The sequence below is a fragment of the Macaca mulatta genome, chromosome 3 (assembly GCF_049350105.2).
Source record: "Macaca mulatta isolate MMU2019108-1 chromosome 3, T2T-MMU8v2.0, whole genome shotgun sequence".
NCBI lineage: Eukaryota > Metazoa > Chordata > Mammalia > Primates > Cercopithecidae > Macaca > Macaca mulatta.
In genome coordinates this window covers 72208855-72223296 of record NC_133408.1, presented here as the reverse complement: position 1 = coordinate 72223296, position 14442 = coordinate 72208855, and the positions used below count along the sequence as shown (strand labels likewise).

General features: G+C 46.1%; 1 protein-coding gene across 21 annotated transcripts in view; it reads left to right on the top strand.

Annotated features, from left to right (window-relative positions):
* NUPR2 (nuclear protein 2, transcriptional regulator) overlaps positions 1–14442 on the top strand; it is a 145846-nt gene that overhangs the window by 100231 nt on the left and 31173 nt on the right. For 9 of the 21 annotated variants that reach the window (XR_013415313.1, XR_013415317.1, XR_013415318.1 and 6 more), the window contains one exon: positions 7025–7116. The exons of 8 other annotated variants lie outside the window; for them this stretch is intronic. The gene's annotated coding sequence lies outside the window, so the exon portion shown is untranslated. Of the gene's footprint in view, positions 1–2627; positions 2770–4072; positions 4137–7024; positions 7117–14442 lie in introns of all 21 variants that reach the window. 4 more of the 21 variants (XR_013415327.1, XR_013415332.1, XM_077996715.1 and 1 more) reach the window with 2 other exon arrangements.

Here is a 14442-nt window from a genome sequence, read left to right as displayed (position 1 = left end):
GTATTTTTAGTAGAGACAGGGTTTTGCCATGTTGACCAGGCTGGTCTCCAACTCCTGGCCTTGTGATCTGCCCCCTTTGGCCTCCCAAAGTGCTGGGATTATAGGTGTGAGCCACCATGCCCCGCTTCTTTTTTTTTTTTTTTTTTTTTTTTTTTTGAGACAGTCTCCCTCTGTCTCCCAAGCTGGAGTGCAGTGGCATAATGTCGGCTCATTGCAACCTTCACCTCCCAAGTTCAAGTGATTTTTGGGCCTCAGCCTCCCACATAGCTGGGATAACAGGTGTGCGGCACCACATACAGCTAATTTTTGTATTTTTAGTAGAGATGGGGTTTTGCCATGTTGGCCAGGCTGGTCTTGAACTCCTGACTTCAGGTGATCCACCCGCTTCAGCCTCCCAAAGTGCTGGGATTACAGGCGTGAACCATGGCACCCTGCCGACCTTGTGATTTCTAACTATCTTCATGAACAGTCACAAAACAGTCCTGGGAACCTGGGTTTCAGTCTTGGGAGCTTGGATGTGTTGCTTAACTGCTCTCTGTGTTAGTGGCTTTGTCCAAAGAAGGGATCATGGGACCTAGACCTCACACCTTTGCAACTAGATAAACCAAAAGTCAAAAGATGCTTGATAACAATGAACTGCGCTAATGTCTTGGTGTCTTTATTGGGTCTGTGCTTGCTGTATTTCACCTCTCTAGGATGACAGGCATCCTCAGAGTGGGACCCAAGTTTGTGGTTCAATTTGGAGAGCATGCAGGATGTTCCAGAAGTATTATAGAATGCCATCAGACATGTTTAAAATTTGTTAAATTTTACACAAACACTTTACTTCTACTTGCAATATCATTGTCTTCTAAATTATAAATCCACTCTTTGAGTCACTTAAATATTTTCAAAGCTCATTGTCACTTTCATCCAATGTAGGTATATTTTTTGAGACAGGGTCTTATTCCGTCAACTAGGCTGGAGTGCAGTGGCTCAATCATAGCTCACAGTAACCTTGAACTCCTGGGCTCAAGTGATCCTCCTACTTCAGTCTTCTGAGTAACTGGGACTTTAGGTGTGAGGTGGCTCAGCTAATTAAAACAAACCTTTTTTGGTAGAGATGGGCTCTCACTATGTTGCCCAGGCTGGTCTCAAACTCCTGACCTCAAGTGATCCTCCTGCATCAGCCTCCAAAAGCACTGGGATTACAGGCATGAGCCACTGTGCCCAGCTCATTTTTGTTGAAATCTTTAAAACTTCTATTTGGCAGTGGGTGTGGCTCAAAGGTAAGCAATATAACAAGTATTTTTGGAAAGTACAAATTGAGTAAATGCAATGTGAAATGCAGGGATAAGTACATATATCAGTAGTGAACATAGAGAGCTTGGGCTTAAAATAAAGTCCCAGTTGTACTATGTAAATAAGAGCATCCTCTGTATTCTTTACGGATGGAGTAAGAGGAATTGATTTTGAGATCACCTGTGTTAAATTCTTTGGAAGAACTATCATGTATTTTAAAAATTCTGTTTGTGCCGGGCGCGGTGGCTCAAGCCTGTAATCCCAGCACTTTGGGAGGCCGAGACAGGTGGATCACGAGGTCCGGAGATCGAGACCATCCTAGCTAACATGGTGAAACCCCGTCTCTACTAAAAAATACAAAAAAAAAAACTAGCCGGGCGAGGTGGCAGCGCCTGTAGTCCCAGCTACTCGGGAGGCTGAGGCAGGAGAATGGCATGAACCCGGGAGGCAGAGCTTGCAGTGAGCTGAGATCTGGCCACTGCACTCCGGCCCTGGAGAGAGAGCGAGACTCCGTCTCAAAAAAAAAAAAAAAAATCTCTACTTTTACAGAAGCACAACCTTGACACAGAAACATGCACAAATTATAAGGACACAGATCAATGAACTGTCACAATTTGAGCACATCCACGTGCCAACATTCAGCTCAAGAAATGCAACACATCAACAATCTAGAACCACCCTTCCATACCCCTCCTATACCTGCCTTCCCCAAAGTACCTGAGATCGACTGTGTTTTTGTTGATTTGTTTTTGTGTTTTTGTTTGAGATAGAGTCTCACTCTTGTTGCCCAGGCTGGATTGCAGTGGCGTAATCTTGGCTCACTGCAACCTCCACCTCCCAGGTTCAAGTGATTCTCCTGCCTCAGCCTCCTGAGTAGCTTGGATTACAGGTGTGTGCCACTACACCCGGCTAATTTGTTTGTATTTTTAGTGGAGACGAGGTTTCACCATATTGGCCAGGCTGGTCTTGAACTCCAGAACTCACGTGATCTGCCCACCTCGCCCTCCCAAAGTGCTGAGATTACAGGCGTGAGCTGTCGAGCCCGGCCTTGTTGATTTGTTTTTAAGGATCTTTGCAAACCGTCATTTGAGCAGTTTCTCAGCCAGTCCCTTGTGAGGAAGTCCTGGTTGTGTTTGTAGACTAAGGTTTCCATGACTCAGGTGTTAGATTTGGGCACTGTGTCCTGAAGTTTCATCGTGGCTCAAAAGCGGGCAAAGGTTTATGATGAGAGGTGCGAATCTACCATCCTTTCCCCTGCTGCCTTGGAAAGCCACAGTCATCTTTTTCTTTCTGCACTGACTTCTCCAGCATGGACACAGGCAGACACCTGATCTATTTCCTTTCAGGACTGCTGTGAGGCTCTGATGACATGATGGATGGGAGAACACTTTGAACAGGATGAAGTATTGCTCAATTATTATATCCTTTAACCGATGTGCTGGAGGCTACTGAGAGTGCAGGGGGTTGTCTTGAACCAGAGGAAGGCATGTAAGTACATGTCCAAACCAAAAGAGGTACTGACCCTAAGGGTTTTAACCGGCTTTCTATGCTTCTCTAATTTTGGAGAAATGCCATTAACTTATTAGCTCTTCAGGGCATAACCCTAATAAGGGCCAGTGACAGAATTATCTCTATAGGATCTTATGCGGCGGTCCCCAACCCTTTCAGCACCAGGGGCTGGTTTCAGGGAAGGCAATTTTTCCACAGAGGGGGCTGGGGGTGGGGGGATGTAGTGGGATGAAACTGTTCCACCTCAGATCATCAGGCATTAGTTAGATTCTCATAAGGAGTGCACAATCTAGATCCCTCACGTGCACAGTTTACAATAGGGTTAATGTTGAAATGGGAAAAGTTTTTCCTTATCTCCCTCACAGGGCATGCAATGGGGGTGTGGCTCACTTCTTCAGTGCCCTGCTGCTCAAACCCCTAGCGGGAGCACGCAGACAGGCAAGTCTAGGGGTTAGTTTTTACAGCTCCTGAAGCCCCAGTGCGCATCTGTGACCACGTGCTCTTTCAGCTTAGCCATGCTCAGGCAGCTTGTGTTAATTAGCTCAATTACACCCTCTGCCTTATAGCAAAGACAGAGGGCTTTCTGTATCTTGGGTTCTTGCCCTAGTGTACTGAAAAATTGGATCACAGGTGGGCTTGGAGGATGGGTGCAAGGCTTTATTGAGTGGTGGGAAGTAGCTCTCAGCAGATGGATGGGGAGCCAGAAGGGGGATGGAGTGGGAAGGTGCTCTTCTCCTGGAGTCGGGCTGCTCAGCAGCCGGGCTCTCCTCTGACTGCCCTTTGCTGAATTCCCCTTGGTGTCCGTGTTGTTCCATCATCAATCGCCTGCCAGCGTCTGTGGGTGTGTTTTTCTGCCGGTGTGTTCATCTTGGTGTCCAGCTGCTTGTGTGTGTGCCTGCGGGGGTCTCAAGGGTTTTTATAGGTACAGGATTGGGGGTGTGGTGGGCCAGAGCAGTTTTGGAAAATGCAACATTTGAGCACTAAAACAGGAATGCCTGTCCTCACGTAGGTCTGTGGGCACAGGCCCAAGGGTGGAGCCCTTGCCAGGGACCCCACTCCTCTCTACCCAGCACTTCCCTACCCCCCTCCTGTATCAACACTCCTATGATAATCTAATGCTACTGTTAATCTGACAGGAGGTGGAGCTCAGGCGGTCACGCTCACTGGCCTGCTGCTCACCTCCTACTCTGCGGCCCAGTTCCTAACAGACCACAGACTGGTACCAGCCTTTGGCCCGGGGTTTGAGGACCCCTGATCTAATGAACTTTATTCTGTTTTGTAGCTGTTCCTGTTTTCCCCAACTACATCCAATGTATCAGCAATGTGAATTATTGGTTATGAATGAGGTAAATCATAACCTAATAGCTTGTAATTAGATGAGATTATCAGAAAAATCAAGGTATATTAACCTACTAATAGAGGACGATTTTTACACAGAGCCCAGCATATTCTAATATTTAGGATATGAAGTAATGACCTTTCTGTGCTTTGCCTAGGCAATTTTTGGAATATAGGTTGGTACCCTGCAGATGATGTGTTAGGCCTTGGCAATATAATAGTTAATGAAGAGGTCATTCTCTTTACCCAATGATGTTTTAAATTTCTCTGCAAGTTTTTCTTACCTTGTTTAGTTTCTTTCTTATTTTGTTGTTTTCAACTCAGCCTCTTCTCTTTTGGCTTTGCATTCCTGGATCATAGAGGTTAGACGTTGCCTATCAAGAATAAATTTTCAGGACAGGCGCGGTGGCTCACACCTATAATCCCAGCACTTTAGGAGGCCGAGACGGGCTGATCACGAGGTCAGCAGATCAAGACCATCCTGTCTAACATGGTGAAATCCCGTCTCTACTCAAAAATACAAAAAATTAGCCGGGCATGATGGTGGGCGCCTGTAGTCCCAGCTACTCGGGAGGCTGAGGCAGGAGAATGGCGTGAACTCAGGAGGTGGAGCTTGCAGTGAGCCGAGATTGCACCACTGCACTCCAGCTTGGGGGAGAGCGAGACTCCCTCTAAAAAAAAAAAAAAATTAGAAACCTAAGTTTTCTAGGCCAGATGTGATGGCTCATGCCTGTAATGCTGACACTGTGGGAGGCTGAGGAGGGTGGATCTCTTGAGCCCGGGAGATCAAGACCAGCCTGGGCAACATGGCGAGACCCTGTCTCTACAAAAAAATACAAAAATTAGCTGGGCAAGGTGGTCCATGCCTGGAGTCTCAGCTTTTTGGGAGGCTAAGATTGGAAGATAGTTGATCCTGGGACGTAGAGGTTGCAGTGAGCTGAAATTGCCTCACTGCACTCCAGGCTGGGCAACAGAGTGAGACTCTGTCCCAAAACATAAAATAAAATAAAATTTTCTCTTTTATTGCTCCTCCTTTTAGTCTAGGTAGTAAAATCCTTTGCCCACTTATTATGCATTTTTGTTTCATCAGGTTTCTATTATTATTTTACTCATTGTTTATTTATTTTAGAGACATATTCATACTCCGTTGCCCAGGATGGGATGCAGTGGTGCAATCATAGCAGTCTGAAACTCCTGGGTTCAACTTCCCACCTCAGCCTCCTGAGTAGCTAGAACTACAGACGTGCACCACCATGCCATGATTTTTAAACTTTTTTGTAGAGACAGGGTCTCTCTGTTTCCCAGGCTGATCTTGAACTCCTGGCCTCAAGCGATCCTCCTGCCTCAGCCTCCCAGAGGATGGGTATTACAGCCATAAGCCACCATACCTGGCCTGTTATTTATGCATTTTGCACGTGGTGGTCACGGTGGTGAGGTCTCTTTCCTTGTCCTTGACAGCAGAGAGAGATGTTTAGTCATGATACTTACCAATGGTTGAATATGTACGTTGCCTGTGGTGTTTACTTATGCACTGGGTCAAACACCCTTCTCAGAGCTTCAGTGAATGCAGCTTTTAAGACTGATTCTTGAGGCCAGACGCAGTGGCTCACACCTTGGGAGGCCGAGGTGGACGGATCATGAGGTCAGGAGATTGAGACCATCCTGGATAACACAGTGAAACCCCGTCTCCACTAAAAATACAAAAAATTGGCCGGGCGCGGTGGCTCAAGCTTGTAATCCCAGCACTTTGGGAGGCCGAGACGGATCACGAGGTCAGGAGATCGAGACCATCCTGGCTAACACGGTGAAACCCCGTCTCTACTAAAAAATACAAAAACTAGCCGGGCGAGGTGGCGGGCGCCTGTAGTCCCAGCAACTCGGGAGGCTGAGGCAGGAGAATGGCGTAAACCCGGGAGGCAGAGCTTGCAGTGAGCTGAGATCCGGCCACTGTACTCCAGCCTGGACAACAGAGCCAGACTCCGTCTCAAAAAAAAAAAAAAATACAAAAAATTAGCCAGGCCGGGCATGGTGGTGAGTGCCTGTAGTCCCAGCTACTCGGGAGGCTGAGGCAGGAGAATGGCGTGAATCTGGGAGGCGGAGCTTGCAGTGAGCCAAGATCGCACCACTGCACTCCAGCCTGGGCGACAGAGCAAGACTCCATCTCAAAAAACAACAAAAAAAGACTGATTATCGTCCGGGCATGGTGGCTCACTCCAGTAATCCCAGCACTTTGGGAGGCGGAGGTGGGTGGATCAACTAAGGTCAGGAGTTTGAGACAAGCCTGGGCCACTGGCCCACAGGGTGAAACTCTTCCTCTACTAAAAATAAAAAAAAATTGCTGGGCATGGTGGCATGCATCTATAATCCCAGCTACTCAGGAGGCTGAGGCAGGAGAATCACTTGAACCTGGGAGGCGGAGGTTGCAGTGAGCTGAGATCGTGCCACTGCACTGCACTCCAGCCTGGGAGACAAGAGTGAAACTTCATCTGAAGAAAAACAAAACCTGATTCTCAATGTGTGGTGAGTTTATGCTAGGGAGGTTCTGCTACAAAAGATGTTGCCTTTCACTCCCAAAGCCTGAGGTTCTAACAAGTGTAGGAAGTGAAACCTTACCCACAGGTCCCAAAATAGAGCACTACGAAAGCTCATCTTTACTAATTACTCCTAAATAAATGAATAAAATAATAACTCTTCCTTAGGGTTTCACCTTTCAAGGTGTATCCTATGCCCAGACTCCTACCAGTCCAGCCCACCTACTTGGGTTCATTATTTTTGAGAATGACAGGCTCCGACTGAATGTTGAAAAAATAGCCCCTGATTTGGGTGAGGAGAGGTAGAGTTTGGGGGAAGGGAAATTGCACTCTTATAGCCTTTAAAAATGAACATTTTTTTGTAGGAGATGGGCTACTGCTCGAGTTTCTGGTGATATGTACCTTGAACTGGAGACGAAACACTGGAGAGGAAGCAGAATATCTACTTTCAGCCCAAGTGAGCTATTCATTCCATTGGCCTCGTAGAGGAAAATCTCCCAATTCTAGCTAGAAATAGATTGACTATTGGTCCCGGTTTTCCATGGAGTTGTGGGTTTTATTATTTTTTTGTGTTTTTAAAGGCATTTTAATTAAAAATTGGGAAAGGCTGTTTCAGGGCTGCTAAGTAGAGGATATTGAAAACTGGGAGCTGAATACAGGCCATTACTGCTTAACTTTATAATCGTTACATTTATCCTTTGCTTCTTCAATGTGTCTTCTTTTTTTTTTTTTTTTTTTTTTTTGAGACGGAGTCTTGCTCTGTCACCCAGGCTGGAGTGCAGTGGCCGGATCTCAGCTCACTGCAAGCTCCGCCTCCCGGGTTTACGCCGTTCTCCTGCCTCAGCCTCCCGAGTAGCTGGGACTACAGGCGCCCGCCACCTCGCCCGGCTAGTTTTTTTGTATTTTTTAGTAGAGACGGGGTTTCACCGTGTTAGCCGGGATCGTCTCTCGATCTCCTGGCCTCGTGATCCGCCCGTCTCGGCCTCCCAAAGTGCTGGGATTACAGGCTTGAGCCACCGCGCCCGGCCTCAATGTGTCTTCTTTACCACTTAATGAAGTTCTTTGTTTTTTTCCAATCACAAATATTCTTTCTATTCAATACTTTGAGCTTTTCTATTTCTATTTAAATGCAACTGGAAGGAAACATTTTTCTATCAGACAAATATTGTTTTGCAATGAAACCTATTTAACAAAATCAAATTGATATATTTTAACCTACAACTCTGTTTTGAATCCTAATTTTAGAGTGGATTGGAAATGTTCCACTGGACTCCTATTCCTAATCTCTACTTTTTGATACATTGTTGTGCCTTGGAAACAATTTTTTTCTCATTTCCCTTTGAGTTTTCATGGTATTATAAAATGACACAGTAAAATATTTAAATTACTTATTTTGGGTAACTTTCATTCTTTCACTGCGGTAGCAGATACAGTAAGTTAAAGATTATATTTCTAAAGTGGTTATTGAGGCCAGACGCAGTGACTCACACTTGTAATCCCAGCACTTTGGGAGGTCGAGGCGGGTGGATCACTTGAGGTCAAATTTTCTCTCTTCTCCCTCTCTGCGCTCCTTCTGTTCCCTGTGCTTGTGGGAATGTTCTTCCACCAGATGTCTGCATGGTTCAGACCCTCTTTCCCTTATGTGCGTTCAAATACCATTTCATCAGCAAAGTTTTTTTCCCAACCACCCTACTAAATAACACCATCAATCATCCACTCATTTAACCTCACTTTATGTTTCTTCATGGCACTTGACATGTTATATATTTATTGTGTGCTGACTATCTGTCTTCCCCATAATTGTGCTCACTGCTATATCTATTTATTTTATTTTTTAAAGACAGGGTCTTGCTTTGTCACTAGGGCTGGAGTGCAGTGGTGCAGTCATAGCTCACCGTAGCCTCAAACTCCTGGGCTCAAGTGATCCTCATGCCTTGGCCTCCTAAAGTGATGGGATTGTAGGCATGAGCCACTGCACCCGGCTGCATGGCTATCATCTTCAGGGCTTAGAACAGCTCTAGGTACAATCCACATTTGATGAATGTATGAACGAATTGATCATAATACATTAGTTTTGCTCTTCCCAGGTCATTAAAGACCCTCACTCTGGTTAGTAGTTTTCAAACTATTTTTCTGCTATAGAACATTCTCTGCAAACAAAGTCTCACAAAGAAGACTAATAATGCAAACCAGATGTATTTGGAGTAACGTGATGGAGTGGCAGGTGGCAGCCAGGGAAGGGAGGTGCTCCTTTCTCCCTGCTGATCTCCTTTCAACTCGTCATCTCCCCTGGCAGCCTAGGTATGTTTGGAAACCACAAATGTAGGTTATCTCACCCAATCCCCATGACTGCCATATGAGGTAGATATAATCACCCCCATTCATAAATGAGGTAACTAACAAGATGCTGTCAGCTTGCCAAGACAACATGGTGAGTAAACTTCATGTTTGCCAATATAGTGAAACCATGTCTCTAGGAAAAAAAAAAAAAAAAAAGTAGTAATAATTAGGTGGGTGCAGTGGCGCATGCCTGTGGTCCTAGCTACTTGGGAGACTGAAGCAGGAGGCTCGCTTGAGATCAGGAGTTGGAGGCTTCAGTGAGCTATGGTCACACCACTTCACTTCAGCCTGAGTCACAGAGCAAGACCCAGTCTCAGAAACAAAAAACCTTAGATTTTTGCTGTAGTTGGGATTAAAAAGCATCAAGAGGGGTGGGCACAGTGGCTCACACATGTAATCCAAGCATTTTGGGAGGCCGAGGCAGGCGGATCTCCTGAGGTCAGGAGTTCAAGACCAGCCTGGCCAACATGGCAAAACCCTGTCTCTACTAAAAATATAAAAGACAGCCAGGCATGGTGGCACACACCTGTAATCCCAGATACTCAGGAGGCTGAGACAGGAGAATCGCTTGAACCCATGAGACAGAGGTTGCAGTGAGCTGAGATTGTGCCACTGCACACCAGCCTGAGTGACAGAGCAAGACTCCATCTCAAAAAAAATAAAAATTAAAAAAGCATCAAAGGGGTCCTCCAACTATTGATTTTCCCAGGTACTGAAGATTTCAGAAGGCTTCTTTGTTTTTTTTTATGGATTCCCTCCTGGGGTAGGTACGGGTAGGGGGGACCATCCAGACAGGACTTTGGTCCCCTCTTGTAATGATGGAAGAAAGAGCATTGAAATAACAACAGCGCCGGGCGTGGTGGCTCACGCCTGTAATCCCAGCACTTTGGGAGGCCGAGGTGGGCGGATCACAAGGTCAGGAGATCGAGACCATGGTGAAACCCCGTCTCTACTAAAAATAGAAAAAATTAGCCGGGCGCAGGGGCGGGCGCCTGTAGTCCCAGCTACTCGGGAGGCTGAGGCAGGAGAATGGCGTGAACCCGGGAGGCGGAGCTTGCAGTGAGCCGAGATTGCGCCACTGCACTCCAGCCTGGGCGACAGAGCGAGACTCCGTCTCAAAAAAAAAAAAAAGAAAGAAAGAAATAACAACAGCTCCCTTTCAATGAGCAGGGGCGCTCTGCCTTGCATTTGCTGAGGGTATCTGTGCCTTTACTCACCCAACCTTCCCATGAACCTAGTAGGTAGTTACCAACATAATCCCAAAACAGGCAAGGAGAAATCAAGTGACTTATCCAGCAGACAAAAGGATCTCCAGAGTAACCTTCAGTTTCCTGCTCTCCATGGTTTTCCTCTTTTACTTGTTTTGAATTCTCTAGCACCCAGGGAGGCCGGCCTGAGACTGACAAGGGCACTTAGGGAGTGGAAATGAAAAACAAAGACACCTGCAGAGCCCATTAGTGAGTGGAAATTGAACTCCCAAACCTAAGGGCCGGTTCCCTGAGCTGAAGTAGAGAGCTTTGATCACACTTACTAACTCGGGAAGGGACTGACCTCGGTTCCCTGCAGGGAAAGGTAAACATTCTTGTGGAAATGTAAACACATCACTAATGGTCTAAATGGCCTGTAATGGAGGCATAATTTCTATTGGAAACAAGCCGGGCCATCAAGATAAAGATGCTGTTACCCCCTGTGGGGGTGATCTTTCCAACTCCAGCCAGAAGTTTTTCTGTGGTAGTGACGGCACCCACAGGGCAGATGAAGAATGAAATACTCATTTCCCAACCCCAAATCTGCCTTGATCTGCTTGAAAAGTCAGCACCTCCTCTGCTTGGGAGGTAAGTGTCACTCAGTATAGTTCTGCTCTGAAAAGGAGGTGGATAGGTGAGGTTGAGAAGGTGTAATTACAGGTGGGATCCCAGAACGTCTCAGACTGTGATACCAGGCCAGGCTTTCTCTGCAACTGCACCCATGAAAGAACCTTCCTTGCCACCATTATCAAAACAGCTGTCAGGAAAGCGCCCCTGTTATTAAATGTCGCTCTGCACATCCGCACGGGAGGCGTAATCACAGGTGCTCCACCTGGAGGGGAAGCTGTTCAAGAGGAGGAAAGAAAGAAAACACAAGAATGAGCAAACCAAAAACAAATGAAGTGTAAAAATTCCATTAGAGCTCTAGAAACAGTGAGACGAAATGGAAAAGTGGGAAATGGGGGAGAGTCTCTGAAGGTTTCTTTAGCTCTTTGGTGAATGGATCTGTCCTTGTGGTGAATGGATATGTCCTTTTTTTCTCTTTCTTCTTCTTTTTTTTTTTTAATTGACTTTTGCTCTTTTGTCAAGGCTGGAGTGAAGCGGTGAGATCTTGGCTCACTGCAACCTCCACCCCCTGGGTTCAAGCGATTCTCCTGCCTCAGCCTACCAAGTAGCTGGGATTACAAGCACCCACCACCACGACTGGCTAATTTTTGTATTTTTAGTAGAGACAGGGTTTCACCATATTGCTCAGGCTGGTCTTGAACTCCTGACCTCGGGTGGTCTGCCCACCTCGGCCTCCCAAAGTGCTGGGATTACAGGTGTGAGCCACCGTGCCTGGCCCTTTTTTGTTTTTCAATCCATGGAGCAGAGGAAGAAGTTCTAGAAAAGTGACAAACAGGAGAATGTGCAGTCCCGGCACGGCCGTGTCTCCCACTCCATGTTGCCCAATGAAATAATGGCGTCTTAGATCAAAAAACTAGAAAGCTATTGGTGGCATGTCTGACCTGGCCTTTGCAGGACACCAAAAACACAAATGACTATCAAAGACCGCTTACCAGGCACAGCTGAGTGAGGGGGAAGGGGTAGGTCGGCCTCCCAAGATTCAGGCACGAGGAAATGAAGTAGGATTTGTTATCCCCAGAGTCATCCCCATGATGGGCCAGTGAACTGAAGATAATTGCTAGGTGTGCAAGTGTCAGTCACCAATTAATAAAATTGTCTTGGAGCTGTGGCTGCAAACCCAGGTGTACATTAGAATCACTGGAGGGAAGGGGTGATTTAAAAAGAATTCAATGGGCTGGGCATGTTGGCTCTTGCTAATAATCCCAGTGCTTTGAGAGGCCAAGGCAGGAGGATTGCTTGAGGCTAGGCGTTCAAGACTAGCCAGAGCAATATAACAAGACCCTGTCTTTACAAACAACCACCACAAAATAATAATAATAATAATTAATAAACACACACACACACACAATTCAATGCTAGATCTAATTCCAGGACAGTTAAAGTAGAATTTCTGGGGGCAGGGCTCAAGCAGCCCCTTGTCTTTTTTTTTTTTTTTTTTTTTTTTTTTTTTTGAGACAGGGTCTTGCTCTGTCATCCAGTCTGGAGTGCAGTGGTACAAGCATAGCTCACTGCAGCCTTCAGCCCCTGGGTTCAAGTGATCCTCCTACCTTAACCTCCTGCATAGCTGGGACTACAGGTGTGTACCACCATACCTGGATAATTTTTTAAAGTTTTTTTGTAGAGACAGAGTCTTGCTATGTTACCCAGGCTGGTCTAAAACTCCTGGGTTTAAGTGATCCTCTTGCCTCAGCCTCCAAAAACACTGCAATTACAGGCATGAGCTGCCTCGCTTGGCCCCCATGTTTTTTAAAGCTCCCCAAGATGATTCTAATGTCCTGCCATGATGGAATTACCACCTGGAAGGAAGCAGGGCTTGTACTCTATCTCCTGGGAATACCCATCCACACCTAATCTGAATCCTCCCAACCTTGAAGGCACAGCTCACGTCACCCCTGAAAAACAACCATTACCGAGCCCTTAGAGGGTGCAAGATAATGAGTTACACGCTCTCGAGGACACAAATAAGAACAAGACAGTCTCTGCCCAGACAGTTTATAAATGCAGGGAGGGAGAAAGCAAGTGTCTCCTACAGAGGGAGAGCTCAATAAATATTTATAAAATAAAAGAATGAATAAATAAGCGAATGACTTTACAATAATAATACAGTAAATTAAATACATGAAAACAGAGAAGGCCAGGCGCGGTGGCTCAAGCCTGTAATCCCAGCACTTTGGGAGGCCGAGACGGGTGGATCACGAGGTCAGGAGATCGAGACCATCCTGGCTAACACGGTGAAACCCCATCTCTACTAAAAAAACACAAAAAAACTAGCCGGGCGAGGTGGCGGGCGCCTGTAGTCCTAGCTACTCGGGAGGCTGAAGCAGGAGAATGGCGTGAACCCGGGAGGCGGAGCTTGCAGTGAGCTGAGATCCGGCCACTACACTCCAGCCTGGGCGACAGAGCGAGACTCCGTCTCAAAAAAAGAAAAAGAAAACAGAGAAGCAAGTATTATGCACAGAAGAAGAGATGATTGATGGGATGAGGGCTGGGGGAGACTGTAAAGGTGGTAGCATTTGAATTGGGTATTGAAGGATTGGTAGTAATAACATGTAACATTTGTTCAGAGCTTTAAAGTTGACAAGTGTTTTACATGCATGAACCCATTTAGTGCCTTTCTATACTGCTTGAGGTTGGCATTGGTTGGTATTTTAGTCCCTACTTTAGAAGTGAGGAAAAGTCAAATGAGCTAGCCAAGGTCATGTAGCTGGTGAGGAAGGGAGCCCAGGTCTCAAGCCTGGAATCCATTGCCTCTCCATAACACTGCTGTGGACTCAGGACATTCCTCTGGGGGAGGGACATTACAGGCCAGGAAAACAGCATAAGAGAGACATGGATGTGTCATTCTGAGCATGTAGTTTATACATGGAAGGGTGATTTTTTTTTAAGGAGCCTTCCTTTTAGGAAGAGTATTGTGAATGCAAGAAGGTCTGGCTGGCATTAAAATGAATGAAACCATGTCCTTTGCAGCAACATGGATGGAGCTGGAGGCCATTATCCTAAGTGAACTAACTCAGAAACAGAAAGCTGTTCTCACTCATAAGTGGGAGGCGAACATTTGGTATACATGGACAGAAAGATGGAAAATAATAGACACTGGTGATTCCCAAAGTGGACAGGGAGGGAAAGGTTGAAAAACTACCTATTGGGTACAATGTTCAATATTTAGGTGGCACGTTTACTAGAAGCCTAATCCTTACCATTATGCAATATATCCATGTCATAAACATGTACATGTACCCCCGAATCTAAAATTGTTTAAAAAGAAGGGGCCCAGTGAAGTGGCTCATGCCTGTAATCCCAGCACTTTGAGAGGCCGAGGCAGGAGGAGGGCTTGAAGCCAGGAGTTTGAGATCAGCCTGGGCAACATAGCAAGATCCTGTCTCTACAAAAAAATATAAAAATTAGCCAGGTGTGGTGGTGTGCACCTGTCATCCCATCTACTCGGGAGGCTGAGGTGAGAGGATTGCTTGAGCTCAGGTTACAGTGAGCTATGATCACACCACTTCACTCCAGCCTGGGTGACAAAGCAAGAACCTGTCTCTAGAAGAAAAAAAAAAAAAAAAAAGGCT